Raw genomic sequence first — 17644 nt, forward strand, 5'->3', positions numbered from 1 at the left:
AACAGAGGGGTGGCTCAGCAGACCCCACCGCAACACGTGCTCTCCATGAAGGAGAAAACGCTTTACAGTAACATGCTAAGTTAACAGGTTTTGCTCCAATGTGCATCACATAGTACTTACTTTTTTAAAATTGCTTTTGCCATTTATTTATTTTTAAATTACACCCTGCCCTCACTGCGTCTGAACTTAATTGCGATTAAGTCCAATTGAGAGCAATATTATTTATTTACTGAATTTATGCCCTGCTCTTCCTTCCCCAAGGAGCCCAGGGCAGCAAACAAATTCACAATTTAAAAGCAAAGCAGAAACATTCTAAAAATGTAACAAAATATTCTTTTTAAAAAATTATTGTTTAAAAGCATCTAAAAGCAGTTACAGCTGAAAACAACAGAAAAACAATTACAATTAAAAACATGGTTTCATCCATTATCTTCCTGTTACTGGGAGTAGTGTTTGTCAGCCACCAAATACTGAAAACAGGATTTTTTTCCAAATATATTTTGAAAGTTACTAGTGATGGAGGGAATGAGGAGCCACCACTAAAAAGGCCACTGAATAGGACATAAGTTATTAAAAATCAAAGCTCCAAGTAACTTATGCAGCTGGAGTCATATATTTTGCGTATTATTGCTTTTTGGATTACATTCAGTGTTCTACAGAGGTCAAGCTGCTCTACATGGATCAGAGCATAATCTAATATCCAAGAACAATTGCACTGAAGTTGGTGATTTGCAAGAGGTTAAGACTTTGGAATGTGTGCAATGTTTGGGGGGAATGTTTGGGGCTATTTTTTATTTAATGACATCCTGATTCTAGTTTAGCCACTGGCTATTTTTATATGTCACCAACCTTGCTGCTAAATGAGCTTCTTTTCTGTGCACTTTGGTTGACAGGCCTTGGTATTTCACACTGTAGATTTGAATAATCTTAGGTCTTCCTTAGGGGAAAGAAACTGTCACATTTTCTATATAATGAACTGTAGTTTTATGGCACACGGCACTGCATGCAATATTAAGTTGCAAGCGAGAGAAGCCACCTGTTCTAGATTGCAATATGTCAGCCACAGGTTATGGCATCTCCTCTAATGAGCAACTGAGGGTTATATTTTGACATTTCTCTTGTTTTATTAAATAGTAGCTTTGTCTAATTTTTATACACCTTCAGCTGATTGCTACATTCTTCTCTAGAGAAAAAAAAGTTTTTTTTCACCAAATTTAGGGTTTTGTATTAAGATAGGGCCATCAAGTGATTAAAGACCTTTTAGGAGATTAATAATCTTGGAACTAATTAGTAATCAATTCTAATTCAAAACCTTTGCATATTAATATCTCAGTATAGATATTGAAACAATTGGAAAACAAGGTACAATTCAATAAGCAAAAGCCGCGAAAGAAAAGGCCTCATTTAATCATGGTCTCTTTCCTTTTACAGGATACTGTTAGGACCAGAATAACCTTTTAAAATGTGTGCTTATTCTCAGCCTCACCAATTATCATTTGCCCTCAGTGATTGATCAACTGAAGCAAGTTTATTCCTAAGTAAGCCACACTGAGTACTTTCTTTGAATGAAGTCAGATTCAGATAGGGAACGGAAGGGATTGTGATTCAATTAATATTTAAAAGCAAACCTAACTAATTGAAACTCTCCAAGACAATACGTGAGTCAAAACCCAGCCAACTTTTGAATTTTGCACGTCTCTGAATTTTGCAATGCGGTTCTCCAGCTAAGTCATGTGTACAAAACCACACACACACACACACGAATGAAAATAGCATACAAAATGCATTATATTATGGAAAGTTGCTTTGCAAAAATGTGTGTTAATGAAAATTGCATGCAGAAATTTGTCAATTGGGAAAAATTCACACTAAAATACTGATGAGTTCTCATTAAGACTAAAAAACAACAACAACTGCTTACTGATCTGGAAATGTGGAGAACTGGAGAGAAACAAAAATTGATAAATTCTTCTATCCTGAGATTCAAGACAGACAAAAAGTATTTCATCACACAACATGGCCATAAACTAAAGAATTGGCTCTCACAAGGACTAGTGATGGCAGTCAACAGCTTTAAAAGATGATTAGACAAATGAAAGTTAGTGCTACCAATGGATACTAGCTATAACATCTGTGTTCTACCTCCAGTGTCAAACTCAGTATTCCTCTGAATATCATCTGCTGGGAATAGCAGGGGGGATCTTATAGGTTTGAAAACAAAAATGAACAGCTAGCTGCAAAACATTGCAGAAAAAAGAATGGACACGATAATAGCAACATATATTGCAATGATTTTACTGCTCTCCTATGCACCCTTACTTGGGAGTAGGCCCTACTGAACTCAGAGATATTTACTTCTGAAAGAACATGGGACCAAGCTGTAAAGCTTTGAGATCCACCGTAATTAGGGGTATGGAGTTGATTAATCTGCTGCATGCCTTCAGCCTTCCAGATGTTGAATGACAACTTCCATCATCCCTGACTATTGGCCATCTTGGTTGGAACTGAGATGTTGAAGCCCAACATCTGTTGAGCAAATAGTTCCCAATTCTTGATTTACTGGTTTAATGTATTTGATGTGGGGGGTTTTAATGCCCCCAGAGCCACATGTAATTCTAACACCATGGATTTGTATACGTTCTTTCAAGCGTCTTTTTCTTCAGGATTCCCACTCTTCAGTCTACTTGGTTTGCACAGCTAGCATCACAGCACACACACACACACACTGGTAAGAGAGTTGCCTCTCCATCGTGCTCTCTTGAGAGCCAGTGTGGTGTAGTGGTTAAGAGCAGTAGACTCATAATCTGGGGAACTGGGTTCGCGTCTCCACTCCTCCACATGCAGCTGCTGGGTGACCTTGGGCTAGTCACACTTCTCTGAAGTCTCTCAGTCCCACTCACATCACAGAGTGTTTGTTGTGGGAGGAGGAAGGGAAAGGAGAATGTTAGCTGCTTTGAGACTCCTTCGGGTAGTGATGAAGTGGGATATCAAATCCAAACTCTTCTTCTTCTTCTCTTCTCTCATGCTACTGAGGAGTGGTCACCAGTTGCATGAAGGCCAGCTGCGCCAGTCTTTGGGGGCAAAAGAGATGTGCATGTATTTTAAACCTTGGTCCCATTCCCAAATAAAGTGAGGTTTGGTGGGCCTATTTGGTCTTAAAAATAAGAGCATAGAGAGCGGACTGAAACCTGCTCCCACCTTACCTTGCTGTACTGCGTAGCTGTAAGCAATTTTTTTCTGTCTTGGCTCACTTCTGCTTTCTGAGATTCAGTCTGGGCAAAACCTGTAAACAGCAGACTCACAAACTAAGCCATGCGCTCAGTTTACCCATTGTCACGGAGGTGCTAACTAGATAAGAAAGGCCTCCATGAATGGTCCCAGTGGCATGTGATAGCACCATAGCTAAGCAATTACTGTGTCGCAGCTGCTGTGTATGAAAATGGCTATAGGCTTTTAGGTTGCAATCCTATACACCCAGTTTCCTCTGAATAAGCTGAATGCAATGGTACTTGCTTTTGAGTAGATGCTACCCTTTAGTGGCGCAATTGCCTGGTTCTAAGATATTGGGACAACAACATATCCTATATTATGACAGGCAGACATATGCTGCTAACAAACTCAGCTAACGCAAACCATTTCTAAGCATTCTTCGTGCTGCAATTTTGTCATTGGATATGACACATTAACAAGAAGTAAAGTTGCAGAACAGAGGTCTTCCTTCAAAATAATTATTCAGATGCAAAGTGCTGACAACCCCTAAGTAAATTTCTTAAAGAATTGCTTAGCTTCCTGATAAACATCAGCATGTATCCAGTACTTCAATTTATTTCCAAGACATTTCCCCAACATTTCCCCCTGGGGCTAAGATATTATTGTATTCTTTCCCCCCACCCCACAGATGGCCAGAGAAATTAAAAACAAAACAAAACATTAGATATGAGAAATGTTCAAGGGAAATTACAACAAACGTGTACGTCTCAGCAAGAGTTGTTTGGGGCTTGGGCTATAAAAGGACTAATGATTTTGTGAACTTTATTCTTCATTCTTAGTAAAGAGTTTAAAAGATGTGTAAAATTCTCCTTGCTGCACCACATCAGAATAAACATATTGATCGAAGTTTCCAACCAACAATGACAACAAAACCCCCAAACACATTTATCTGATATATTTAACTTGCCTTCTACAAAAGCAGTTCTTCAATCATATAATTTTCTCCTTTGGCAGATTTTCAAAGTTTTCATAATATAGATTGATCTGTAATTTCAGCCCCGACAGCTGTGGTTTGGTGTTAATTCTGTCTGCTCATGAAACCAATCTACATAATAAGAATCTGAAACAATACCTTCTTACTATTCTTTCCTCCCCACACTCACCCCAGGCTCATTTTCTGAATAACAAATGTTATGCCTTACATGAGTACTAGCCGCAAAAAGACAATGATGGCTGTTGCTATGGGCAAGCAGAATTGTGGAGATTCTGCCCCTTCCGCAGCTTTTATAACAGTTGGTCAACTATACATACATTCACCTAAGTCTGACATTGTAAAATATACTTATTAGGGAGGAAGCCTTGTTATAACTGGACTTGCTTCTGAATAAACATAGGACTGTACTTAGGACCAGCTCTATCATTAGGCAGTGGGAGGTCACCTCCGGCATCTGATTTTGGGTGTCATGTAAGGGCAGCAAATTGCCAGTTATTTAATTGATTATCATCATATTTTTGCTGCCAGGGAGAAATGCTTGTGGGATTTTATGCCTCACTTGCCAAAATAATGTGACTGGCTGTGAGTGTTATCTGCCTATCTTGACTTGGGAAGCAAATGTATGATACTTCTGGACTGCTTTGCTTCAGAGTACAGTGGTGCCCCGCAAGACGAACGCCTCGCAAGACGAAAAACCCGCTAGACGAAAGGGTTTTCCGTTTTGGAGGCGCTTCGCAAAACGAATTTCCCTATGGGCTTGCTTCGCAAGAAGAAAGCCCATAGGGAAATCTCCGGGGACCTCTTTTAAATGCTAGCGGTGGGGAGCAAAGCCTTCCCCCCCTCCGGCCTTCAGAAGAGGTCCAGGAAGGCCGGCAGGGGCCGAAAGGCTTTGCTCCCCACCGCCAGCATTTTAAAAGCAGTCCGGGATAGCAGGGAAGCGCTTCCCGCTATCCCGGATGGCTTTTGAAGGCAGGCGGCGGGGGGGGGGAGCAAAGACTTTCGCCCCCCACCGGCCTTCAGAAGAGGTCCTGGACCTCTTCTGAAGGCGGGCGGGGGGCAAAAGTCTTTGCTCCCCCCTGCCTGCCTTCCGGGAGAGCGGAGAAACGCAACGCTTCGCCAGCATTTTAAGACCGCCCCGGGACAGCGGAGAAGTCTCCGCTGTCCCGGGAAGGCAGGCGGGGGGGGGGGGAGCAAAGACTTTCGCCCCCCACCGGCCTTCAGAAGAGGTCGGGGGACAGACTGTCCCCGGACCTGGTCTGAAGGCGGTTTCCATAGGAACGCATTAATTGATTTTTAATGCATTCCTATGGGAAACCGTGCTTTGCAAGACGAAAAACTCGCAAGACGAAAAGACTTGTGGAACGAATTAATTTCGTCTTGCGAGGCACCACTGTACAGGTGGGACATCAGATATTCAGATTCTCTTCCCTCTGTTAAAAGGAGTTTCACTACACATTTAAAAACAACAACAGCCCTGGCAGGTCAGTGAGAAGGTTCCTTAATTTGCTAATTTTGTCTGTGCAAGGAGTTCGTTTATTTTTTAAAAATGTATACTGCAATTTCATTAAAAAGTATGAAACTGTTTACAACAATTAAAATACGATCAGAGTAACACATAAATTAAAGCAGATCACCAGCTGAAGGTTACAGAAAATGTTTTCTTAATTGCCTGCATAAGCCTAAAGGCAGTTACAGGTATATGTTAGATACTGGTATTCATACTTCACCTGAAACCTGAACTTGGCTTCCTTTTGGTGTGTGTGTGTTGTGGGATTGGGCGTGGGGGGGGGGGACTGCATTAACTTTCATACTGATTTGTCAAAAAGGTTCTGCCTTCCTGAAAGGGCAAATTTCAATGTGCAAATTGAAAAAGTACGTTCAGCACTAATGGTAATAACAATATTATAGAGAGGCGCTGGGAAAACTGGACTTTGACATTAGAAAAATGTCTGCAAAAAAGTCAGCTGCAAAAGAACTGTCTAGTTTGCTCAGTCCTTCAACCACAACTTGCTTTCACCTTCATTTGTCTATTCAGCGTTGACAAATCACAGTATGGCAGTAGAATGGAACAACATGTGGCACATTTTCCTTGGTAGGGTCTAGATTATAGATTAGAGGTGGAGAACCCATGGCCCTCTAGAATGGAGTGGGGAACCTCAGGCCTGAGTGCCAAATGTGGTTTTCTAGGTTTCTCCATCTGGCCCCCTCAGAACTGTCCTCAAGTCACATGACCTATTGACCCTGCAGAAGCAGGAGAGTGAGATGAGGAAGTCCAAAAGGCAGAGATGAGTCTGGCTGGTGAAGGGGCATGGATGCCTCCCCTGTCTGCTGCGACAAGCTCCCCTTTGACCTCCCAGAACCAGGAGAGGCATGAAGGGGGTGGAAGGGAAATTAATGTCATGCAGACAGAGTCTCAGATTGCTTGGGGAAAACCTTGGAGAGGACTTAGGCAACTGTGGGGAGACCTTCAGTCTCAACAACTGCTTCATGGGGGCAAGGCCTACCAAAGAAGAGTTATTGTTGTTGTCCCTGAATGGGACGTCCCTGTTTTCATCAAAGAAATGTTGAAGGGTATGCCCTTCACTTGCCTGGCCTGTCTCTTCTTCCTTGTCCTCCAGCTCTGAAGCTTCTCTTGTCTCTGATTCTTGCCTCCTGACTGATACAGCTCCCCAGAGACCACCGCCCTCCTCTGCCAAGTCAGACTCCAGCCCCTCTTGCCCTGGTACATACTCATCAGTATCCTGCCAGCCCCTGACATTGGGTAGATGTGATGAGGCAGACTCTTCTTATTTGATGCCTAGTTCTCTCTTCGCCCCATGGATTGCTCTTCTTCCAACACTGAATTCTAGATCTGAAGCAACAACAAAAAAGCACCCTGTCCTTTGATTCCAGGAACAGTCATGTACAATTTAATACAGGCATTTTTTAAAAAATTGAACAAATAAAGAAATGCAATATATAGATTAGTGTTCCTTCCTTCATAACCTAAGAGATGTATATTTTTAATTAAGATGATGGGCCTATGTCTATTACCCTTTCTCTTCCCACTCCAAAAAAACAAAACAAAACAAAACAATAAGCTTTAAATGTGAGCAACTGATTCTGGCTTTCCATTGTGTGGTTTTTATTAGCCTGCAATTTATGGCTCATCCATTTGCTTTGTTTATTCATGTAGTCTAGTTTGGTCTTGATAAAGATGCGCCACCTCCCTTTCAAGTGATTTTCAAGATATTATTTTAATTGCACTAAATAATTGAACTGTTTTGCATATACAAATAACAATTTATTATTTTGTTGCTGCGCAGAGCTTCTTCTCTCTCTCCCCACCCCCTTCACATTTCCATCATAAGCAACATACAACAGAGATTTGATTAATCAGCACTAGTAACAGATGCTAAGAGTCAAGGCTCCATTAATGCTTTCTGAATCAAAGATGGGCTGTGCTACTAAATATTCATTAAATTTCAGATTCCTAGCATAGTTAAATATTGACGGCTGTTATTTTCCCCGTGCCCCCTGCTGCTCTGTACCATCCAGCTTGAGACAGATGCTGTGATGTGCTATACTCTGTTCCCACCGCCTTTCCATTTTTATGTTTGCAGCCTCTCTGCCCTGATGAAGCTCTGCAGGTGTCCTTTCAAAGAAACAGGATGCTTCTTTAACTGTCATACGCAAGCCTGTTGGCAAAGGTCTCTATTGTAAATAGAAATAAATCATTGCTCTAAGGCAGATGTGTTACAGTACTAAACTAGGAAGATGGTCACCAAATCAGAGGTGTGTGTATCTATGTGCTGTAGCTAAGTAAATGTGTGAGGACCACATCCTGCTGGCTTTGCCTCAGGCTTGTTTCCCCTTCATTCCTGCTTTGGCAGACTTTGTCCCAGCTTCTCTGATTTCTGCACTGTGATTCAGTTGTGTTTCTGGGCAATAGGGATGATTCGGACTCAGGCTGCAGTCCTAAGCACACTTAACCAGGAGTAAGCCCACCTGAACAGTGTGGAACTGAATTCGAAGTAGACATGCATAGGACTGGTTAAATTTTAGTCCCATTGAGAAACCGATTCAAACCAACAGGGATGGCTAGGTGCAGTGCTTTTTTTCTTTTAAAAAATGTTTAGGGGTACTCTCATTTTGACTTAAGAAAACCATTGTTTTATAGTTCATATTGGGGAAAATAAATACAGTAATTGGACAAAAGCACAAAGAACATGCATTACCTCATATTACACAGCTGACAGCTCACAGTAACTTCCACATTGGCATGAGGTTGTGTGCACTAACATCTTCTCGAAACTGACCAATCACTGTGTTAGATTCCAACTCCTTCTTCACACATTAAACACTCGCTTCCGTCTGAGACTCAGGAAACACTGTGACAGGAAATGAGGCCACCATCGGGGGTAGCAACCGAACTGATGATTCACCGTGCTAGAGAAGGAACTATTTTTTTTTAATAAATAGTTTCTTCTCCCGTTAGATGCACAAAATGTTTAGGAGTATGCGTACCCCTGCGTGCCCCCAGAAAAAAAAGCACTGGCTAGGTGAATTTGTAAATTTCAGTTTCTTGTTTTTCCATCTTTAAATTCAGTTCTTCACATTTTCACATAAGTTGGTGGGGGGATTTAAGTATTTTAAAAATCAACTGCATTTTAGTGCAAATTTATTCTAGAATGCAGTTTCTCCTAATATGCATATTTTTTGCAAATCAAATTCCCCTAAAATAATATATTTTTGCATGTAATTTTCCTGAGCATATGCAGTTTTCTGGACACATTACCAGAGCGTATGCATTTTAGCACACATTACTTTCCAAGACAATGTGAGAACCAGAATATAGCAAAATTCTGAATTTGGGAATTTTGAAGAAAATGGCTGCATTTTTCTCACATTGTCTTGGACGGAGCACATTAGATAAGTTCACTTTCTAATGCAGAATGGAGTGAATTTTCCCCTCATCCTTAATCATGCCCCTGTCTATATGCTTTGTGGTGAGCATCCTTGAATACCAGGAAAGGCAGGTTACAAATATGGAAAAGACAAGGCAATAAAAGAAAAGAGAGAACGGAAACATACACAATTCCTATAAGAAGGGTAGGGTTGTTGCGCGTCGAGGTCCCCAATCCACCCCCCAAAATAACTCACAACAGACACGTAATTTTTTGTTTAAGATTTTTGGCATGATTTTGGCCACAACTTTATTAAAATACAAACCGTGAGTGGTTGTTTAGGCATTGGTTAAGACTATCTGTCCCCCCGCCTAGGGACAGAACTGACTTCCGGGCACCACCGAAAGCCAGTGTGGGAAAACAAGTTGGGGAAGAATTGGAGCTGAGTCACAGACCCTCAATTCTCACCTGCCTGCTCCCAGAAGGCTTAGCGGCCCTAGTCCCATTCCAGGGATTGGACAAAAAGATGGCAAGCCCCAGGATTCCTTTAACGGAATTCCCTTTCCGCAGCAACCATGGAGGGGCAGGCCCAGCCTATCCTAACCCCTCCTCCACCAATTTATAACCAATGCCTAACCACAAGCTTACAAGTTGTGAGGATTTGCTACGCAGTAGGCAAAAACCACCCAGCCAGCCAATTTGCCAGGTGGAAAAATTCCTACCAGGCCCCTGCCCCAACGGCAGATGACCCCATGACAGGCATAGCAAGGTCAACGCAACAACCCCTTACTCTAGGGCGGGTGGGCGGGTGATCCGTTGCACGCAGCAAAAGAGAAAGTACAAGGCTGCGTGCAGAGTATTTAAACCTTTTACCCCTCCCACCAAAATTGCAACATAACTTTCCCCCCAGCAACTCAGCAATCCAATCAATGCCCCCTGGCCATCTTGGAGAACTTACCCAGCAACAAAGGGGGTGGCTCAGCAGACCCCACCGCAACACGTGCTCTCCCTGAAGGAGAACACACTTTGTTAGACACACATCAGCCCCAGCCAACATATAGTTAAGGTGTTAGCAGAGTGGCTAGAATAAAGCAGACAGAGTCTAGAGAGAGAAGAAATTGATAATATTTCACTGATAACAAACTGAAGAACAATATATAACTTGTGGAGAATATTATTTACAGGCCTAGTTGACAGCAAGGAGACATATTCAGTGACACATTCTGAGGTAAACCACCTTCAGAGCTGCATCCCACCCCCCAGCTCCTCCAATTGTCTGATCTCAGCTGCCGTTCTCTCTCTCGGGACAGTTAAACTCCCTAATGACTATAACTTTTGGCCAGAGTCTTCTATCAGTGACACCAGTAACAGAATTAGCCTTTTATGATCCCTGTTGTTGTATTTCCAATATAGCAGACCCTCCAAGTGCCCCTATTTTCCAGGGACGTCCCTGATTTAGAGAAGTCCTCCCGGTTTCTGATTTGATCCCAGAATGTTACACTTTTCCTTAGGATTTTCATGGAGAAAATGTTGGAGGGTATAGTAAGATGTTCCTATTTTCATTGGAGAAATGTTGGAGGGTACAGCATTATCCACCCCCCAAGCTGTCTGAAGGCAATCCTGTATAGGGAAGTTCTTTCAATGTTTATGCTTTTATGCATGTTGGAAGCTGCCCAGAGTGGCTGGGACAACCCAGAAAGATGTGTGGGGCATAAATAGCGAAATTGTCATTATGGAATGAAGACACTCCTACTTTCATCGGAGAAATGTTGGAGGGTATGACATAGGGGAGTTGTAGTCCAACAACACTTAGTGAGGAAGGAGCTCTCTCTGCGCTCTTAGTACCAGATTCTGCCCTTTGCACATGTGTGGAATTACAGGATCCATATACAACGGCGGAGGAAGCAGCTCAGGTGCCTGGGGTGGCACACCAAGGGGTGGGGTGAGCTGCCCATAGGGGTGGGGCACACCACGGGGCCTCTGGAGGCTGCTTGCCTGCTCCCATTCAGCCACCCTATAGCAGTGGGTGGACCATTTGGGCAGCGCAAAGCCTGTGCGTGCCCAAGTCACTGCGTCTCTTCCAGGAGAGACGCATGGCTTGGGCGCGCTGCAGGCCCCACGGTGAGTGACGCCCGACATTTTGTCACCACCACCCCATCAGTGGTGACATCCGGGGCAGCCCACGTCCACCGCACCCTCCTTCCTCTGCCCTGTCCATATAGCCCTGGCTGTACACTGCGTTTGAGAGGCTACATTTTGCTTACGGTAAAAGAATATGATATATGGAGAATATGATATATGGAAATGGAGTAAAGTACAGTGGTACCTCGGATTAAGTACTTAATTCGTTCTGGAGGTCCGTACTTAACCTGAAACTGTTCTTAACCTGAAGCACCACTTTAGCTAATGGGGCCTCCTGCTGCTGCCGCGCCGCTGGAGCACAATTTCTGTTCTCATCCTGAAGCAAAGTTCTTAACCTGAAGCACTATTTCTGGCTTAGCGGAGTCTAAACAGAGTGTAACCTGAAGCGTATGTACAGTGGCGTAGCGTGGGGGGTGCAGGGGGGCCGACCGCACTGGGCGCAACATCTGGGGGTTAGGGTTAGGGGGCGCAAATCCACGGGTTAGGGGGTGCAAATTACTTGCCTTGCCCCGGGTGCTGACAACCCACGCTATGCCACTGCGTATGTAACCTGAAGCGTATGTAACCTGAGGTACCACTGTACTCTGAATTTACTTTGTATTTATCCCGACTATTGATTGTAGCCTCTGTTGCTCGGATATCGTTTTAGTTTTGTGCGATTCTGATTTGTCCATGAAGGCATTTTTGCTGGACGGTGTAGAAGTGAGAATGTTGATATAAATCTGGGGAATGATGTGCAACTGGTGTCTGAGGCAGAGGGGAAAGAAACGTATAGATTGCTTACAGAGTGCTTACTGCATAGTAAGGTGCTGGTAGAACAATATCAATCCTGCACAGGCATCACATTTACCACATGGTGGTTACCGACACAATAGACAAATGAGAGGCCAAGAATAACTACTAAAACCATTTCCCCCTGAGACTTAAGAACACAGACTACAGGCATTATCTTGTCTTGGGAAAACGTTCTTCTTCCATCTGTGCCATTCCATTAAAACACCAAGGTCAACAGCATCCAGGCGGTGAGATCCACCACGCAGGGAAATTTAATTTGGCATGTGAACTTGAAACTTTAGAAGTAGTTGGTGACAAATAGGCAGGCTTGTGGGGATCTATTAATTTGGGGTGGGGTGGCAGAAGTGGCTAAAGATCAACACTTAAGCTAAAAAGGTCCAAATACAATGTTCTGGAGGGCAGTCCTAATGGCTGGAAGTTGCTTCTAATGAGTTGAGAACCAGACTGGTTGTATCCTCCTTAATTTGTTTTTAAAAGAATAGAAATTTTGGAGGTACTGAGTACAGTGGACATTTGGGTTGCGAACGTGATCCGTGCGGGAGGCATGTTTGCAATCCACAGCACCGTGTCTGCACACATGCAGGTTGCAATTCAGTGCTTCTGCACATGCGCAAAGCACGATTTAGTGTTTCTGCGCATGCGCGAGCACAGAACCCCGGAAGTAACTTGTTCCAGTACTTCCGGGTTCAGCGTGGTGTGCATCTGTAACCCGAGGTATGACTGTATTTAAATGGATGTGCAGAACCCTACTGTGAAATCTCCCTGGCATTCACATTGGTTTCTTTCCTCAACATGTTCCAGATGTTCCTACTGAAGGTGAACCTTAATATTTGCCACAGAATTTCCTTCCGGTGTAATGAAGTGGTAGGCTCAGCCCTTCCAGGAGGCTTCCATTTTCATGTGACAGACATAACATGGGCCTCGCTGGTCAGGGCCTCGCTGAAGGCGTTAGTTCAGTGGGAGCCAGCGGGCGTGTTACTGAGGTGCCCAGCCCCACAGTCATTTTGAACAGCCTCTTGACTCCAGAAAACTCCTCGTTGCATGGGGAAGGTGTGCAAAGGAAAAGCTTGTGTGGTCAAAGGAAGACAGATACAGCTGATATGTGCTGTCCTGTGCATATATTAATCCACAATGAATTGGTTTTGCTGGTTATGCATACCAAGGTGAGATCAAATCAAATTTATTTATTTACGGCTATTAGCCCATAAAATGTGTACAAACCTAAAAGCACAGAAACATAAAAACCAATACATCTAACAACAGAAGGGGAACACCACGATGCAAGGGTGGGTCATTGAGCAGTGACAAATAACAGCTTGGGGCCCGGAAAGATCCAAGGGACGGTTCCAAGGTGAGAATTCCTGAGTATGCCAGTGCTTTTCTTCTTCTACCCAACCTCTAACTAGTTAAGTCATCCCAGACACTTCATGATTTGATCATCCTTCAGCCCTGAAGGAGGAAGCTGCATGCTTCGAAGGACTGCTACTATTGGTAGACACATTAGTTTGATTGCTGCTTCCCTGTTATGAGTGTGGTTTACCTCGTGGCAGCCCAAGACTCTGAGCTGAAGACCTGAAGCATGTCTGTTTGGTATATATGTCTGTTGGGTACATGTCTGTTTGGTGTATATGTCTGTTGAGAACTGGAAACCAGGAGCCAAAAGATCAGGCCAGGGGCCACAGCAGCAAGTAAAAAGCCAAGACTCAGAACTAGCAACTAAGTTGCCCAGGCAAAGTTCCAATACGAACAAGAAATCCTGTGGAAACTAACCAGTAGCACCTGGGAATATTTTTTACCAAGGAGATCCAATAACCCTGGTGGCTCACTATATACTGTCCAGAGAGCCATTGATTGCTGAGTATAGCCATGCCAGCTTCTGATAGTGCCCATGTGGTTGTGGGGCTAGTAAAATCAGGACTAGTAAAATCACCTCCTATGGGGCTAGCATGTACCAATGACCACTTTAGGTCTCTGATTCAGTGAAACAATTTAAAAATATAATTCCAAAATAGAAATTTTGGGATGATAAAAAAATGTAATGGGGGGGGATTGTAATCACAGTTGTGGTCACAATTCTGCCTAGTGATTACATCTCACAAATACAAAATGTAATCCGTTCCTGGAGAAATTGATAGGAGCTTTATCAGTGCCATCCAAAGAGGATTGGCCTTGTAGCATGCTTACTGAGATAAAACTGACTTCATGTGGAGAGTGTACATGTCCCTTAGAATCTCTTTTTGATGAAGGACTCTCCTTGTAGAAGGTCTAGGAAGTGGTTCTGTACACTGTTAAGACCAGCTATTGTCAGCTGGGCTCAGCAGTTCAGTGTATAAGACCTAACTAAGCTGTGTATTATAAAATTGGTACCTCCTAGAGATTTTGCTTTATTGCCTCAGTGATCTTAAGGTTATTACATGTTTAAGCCGTTAAATGGTTTTGAAGTGCAGCCCAGCAGTCCTTGAGAGGAGGCTTTGTCAAAGAAGCCAAACCTGAGAAAAAGGAACAGTTCGAGACTGAATATGTGGGTTTTAGGAATATGGTCTGTTAGCACTTGTTTTCAGCAACTGAATGACCTGATCTCCTTCTAAGGCTTCCCTGTTTATGGAGGGGCCTCTACAAAGCAAACTTTAATGTGGGCCAGCCCTACCATTGGACAGAGATTGGGGTGTCAGGAAAAAAGAGCAGCATATAGTAAATTATTTAATTGACTATGATTCTGTTTTGACTGTCAAGAAGGTGGGGTGCTTGTACGATTTTCTGCCTCAGGTACCAAGATAACTTGACTGGCCTTGAGCACTACACAAATCTTGTATAGAGGGAGTCATTCATTGCACCACCTCAGGCACTAAAAGATTTGGCACCATTTCCATTCTTGCCGCTTTTCTGGATCGGGCCCTCCTTCCCTCACAGTGGATAGACTAATTAGAACTAATGGTCCCAGGGGCAGGATAGAAGAAAAAGGAACAAGTTTGTTTGCTTGTTTGTTTGGTAAAGGGTGATGGGAATTGTAGCTCCTTGATGGAAAATTACAGTTCCCAGTATTCTTGGGTGAAAATGTGCTTTGAAATATATGGTGTGTAAGCAGCCCCTAACAAAGTATGCATTGTGTGGAAGAACGGCATTTTGGCAGAAGGGAAACAACAGGAAGCAAAAAATGCCAATGAGTAGAAAGGTGGTTTTTTTGTTGTTGTTTTTTAGTTTGCACTCTTTTGTTCCTCAAAGCACTCTGACCTAATAATGATGGAGAGAAATGAAACTGCTGTAAGCACTCTTGAGCCTCTGTGTAGGGTAGGTGTGGGGGATACGAGAGAGAGAGAGAGAGAGAGAGAGAGAGAGAGAGAGAGAGAGAGAGAGAGAGAGTATTATCAGATCCTGCACAAAAAGTCACAGGACTCCACATTGCATGTGGAGCCTGTTCTTGTGCCCCCATGTGGGCATGAGAGAGGGACAGGCCCAGCCACTAAGGTGCGTGGCTGCTGATCTCGTCTTCGGTCTTCAGTATACCTGAAGGAGCGTCTCCACCTCCATCGTTCTGCCTGGCCACTGAGGTCCAGCGCCGAGGGCTTTCTGGTGGTTCCCTCACTGTGAGAAGCAAAGCTACAGGGAACCAGGCAGAGGGCCTTCTCGGTAGTGACGCCTGCCCTGTGGAACGCCCTCTCACCAGATGTCAAAGACATAAACAACTACCTGATATTTAGAAGACATCTGAAGGCAGCCCTGTTCAGGGAAGTTTTTAATGTGTGACATTTTAATGTATTCTTAATCTTTGTTGGAAGCCGCCCAGAGTGGCTCAGGAAACCCAGCCAGATGGGCGGGGTACAAATAAATAATAATAATAATAATAATCCCCTTTATGGATCACTGCCTTGTCATGGCAAAGGGGCTTGAATAACTCAGAGAAGCTATGAGCTGTGCTGTGCAGGGCCACCCAAGATGGACAGGTCATAGTGGAGAGTTTTGACCAAACGTGATCCACCTGGAGCAGGAACCGGCAAGCCACTCCAGTATCCCTGCCAAGAAAACTCCATGGACAAAGACAACAACAACAATAATAATAAATAATATTCTATGGCATTAGCTACCCCTCCCAGTTTGGTGTCATCTGGATAAGCATCCCCTCAATTCCTTCATCAAATTCATTTATAAAGATGTTGAACAACAACGGGCCCAGGACAGAACCCTGCAGCACCCCACTTGTCACTTTTTTCCAGGATGATGAGGAACCATTAATGCATACTCTTTGGGTTCAGTCAGTCAACCAGCTACAAATCCACCTAACAGTTGTTGTAGTTGCAGTTGTTATTTATTAACTTGTATACTGCCCTATACCCACAGGTCTCTGGGTGGTTCTCAGTTACCTCGTCCAGCCCACATATTAACAGCTTCTCCGCAAGAATATCATGGGAGACTTTGTCAGAAGCTTTACTGAAATCCTGATACACTACATCCATAGCATTCCCTTGATCCACCAAGCTTGTAACTCTATCAAAAAAGAAACAAAAGAAATTTGTTTGGCATGTCTTGCTTTTGAAAAAACCCAGGCTGGGTTTAAGGAGTCATGGCATCCTTTCCACTCTGCCCTTTTTATAATGCTATATATCTTTGTGTGGGTGCAATAATTCTCCCTCTCCCACTGCGCTTAAAATATTCATTTATTGCTAAATCACACTTCCACAGAAAAGCAGCTGGCAAAACATATTTTTAAAATCGTTGCCACCACCATAATCAGTGAACCTAAGAGCATCACTGCAGTGGCATCAAGACCTGCTATCTCTCCCAGCCCATCTAATTCTCCGCTGCCTCATAGGCTGTAGAGGAATATTGATCACTCTTGGTCTCTGAAATCCATGGGAATGGCACAGTTACTGGATGAATTTGTTTTCAACCCTAGAAGCTGAAATGGTTGACAGATGTTTGGAGGATTTCTTGTCTCTGGACCAGTGCTTCATCTGTTCAGAGTCATTCAAAATACAAATACTAGGCTGGCATCCGTGATGTATTCTTGGAACTGGAATGCCAAGTGAGAAATATATTTAGAACGGCAAGTGCTGAGAAAAAAAGTTTTCATGCAGCTTCTAAAAGAAGTTCATTTAAGCAGAGCTTTAAATCTAAATTTTGCACAGCTCAATAAATTGCACGAGATGAGAACATCGCATGAAGACCTTGAGCACTGTGCGAATTCCCCATGGTGGCCAGACAGCGATAAAATGGTCTGACAAATAAACAAGAGTCTCCACTTCTCCCCATCCTTCTTTTCCATTGTGAATTGATTAATTTTCACTGCACTTAATGCTATACGGTGCTCCCCCCCTCTCTAAATTTGTATCCTAGTGTTGTGAGTGTGATGACACTGTGCTGTAGTATTAGCATGTCAGCTGCTGACAGCCCATGAAAAATGCTAATGCTGTCCACAAATGGATCAGTGCAAATGCATTTAGATATGACAACATATGTTTACACAGGAAAATGCTTTGCCCTGCATTTAAATCAGGCCTCATACATACCCTAAAGCAGGAGCAAGGAACCTGTGGCCTTCCAGACCAGTGTTTCCCAAACTTGGGTCTCCAGCCATTTTTGGACTACAACTCCCATCATCCCTAGCTAGCAGGTCAGGGAT

Source organism: Podarcis gaigeae, assembly GCF_964106915.1.
Source record: "Podarcis gaigeae genome assembly, chromosome: 12".
In the NCBI taxonomy this organism is placed as follows: domain Eukaryota; kingdom Metazoa; phylum Chordata; class Lepidosauria; order Squamata; family Lacertidae; genus Podarcis; species Podarcis gaigeae.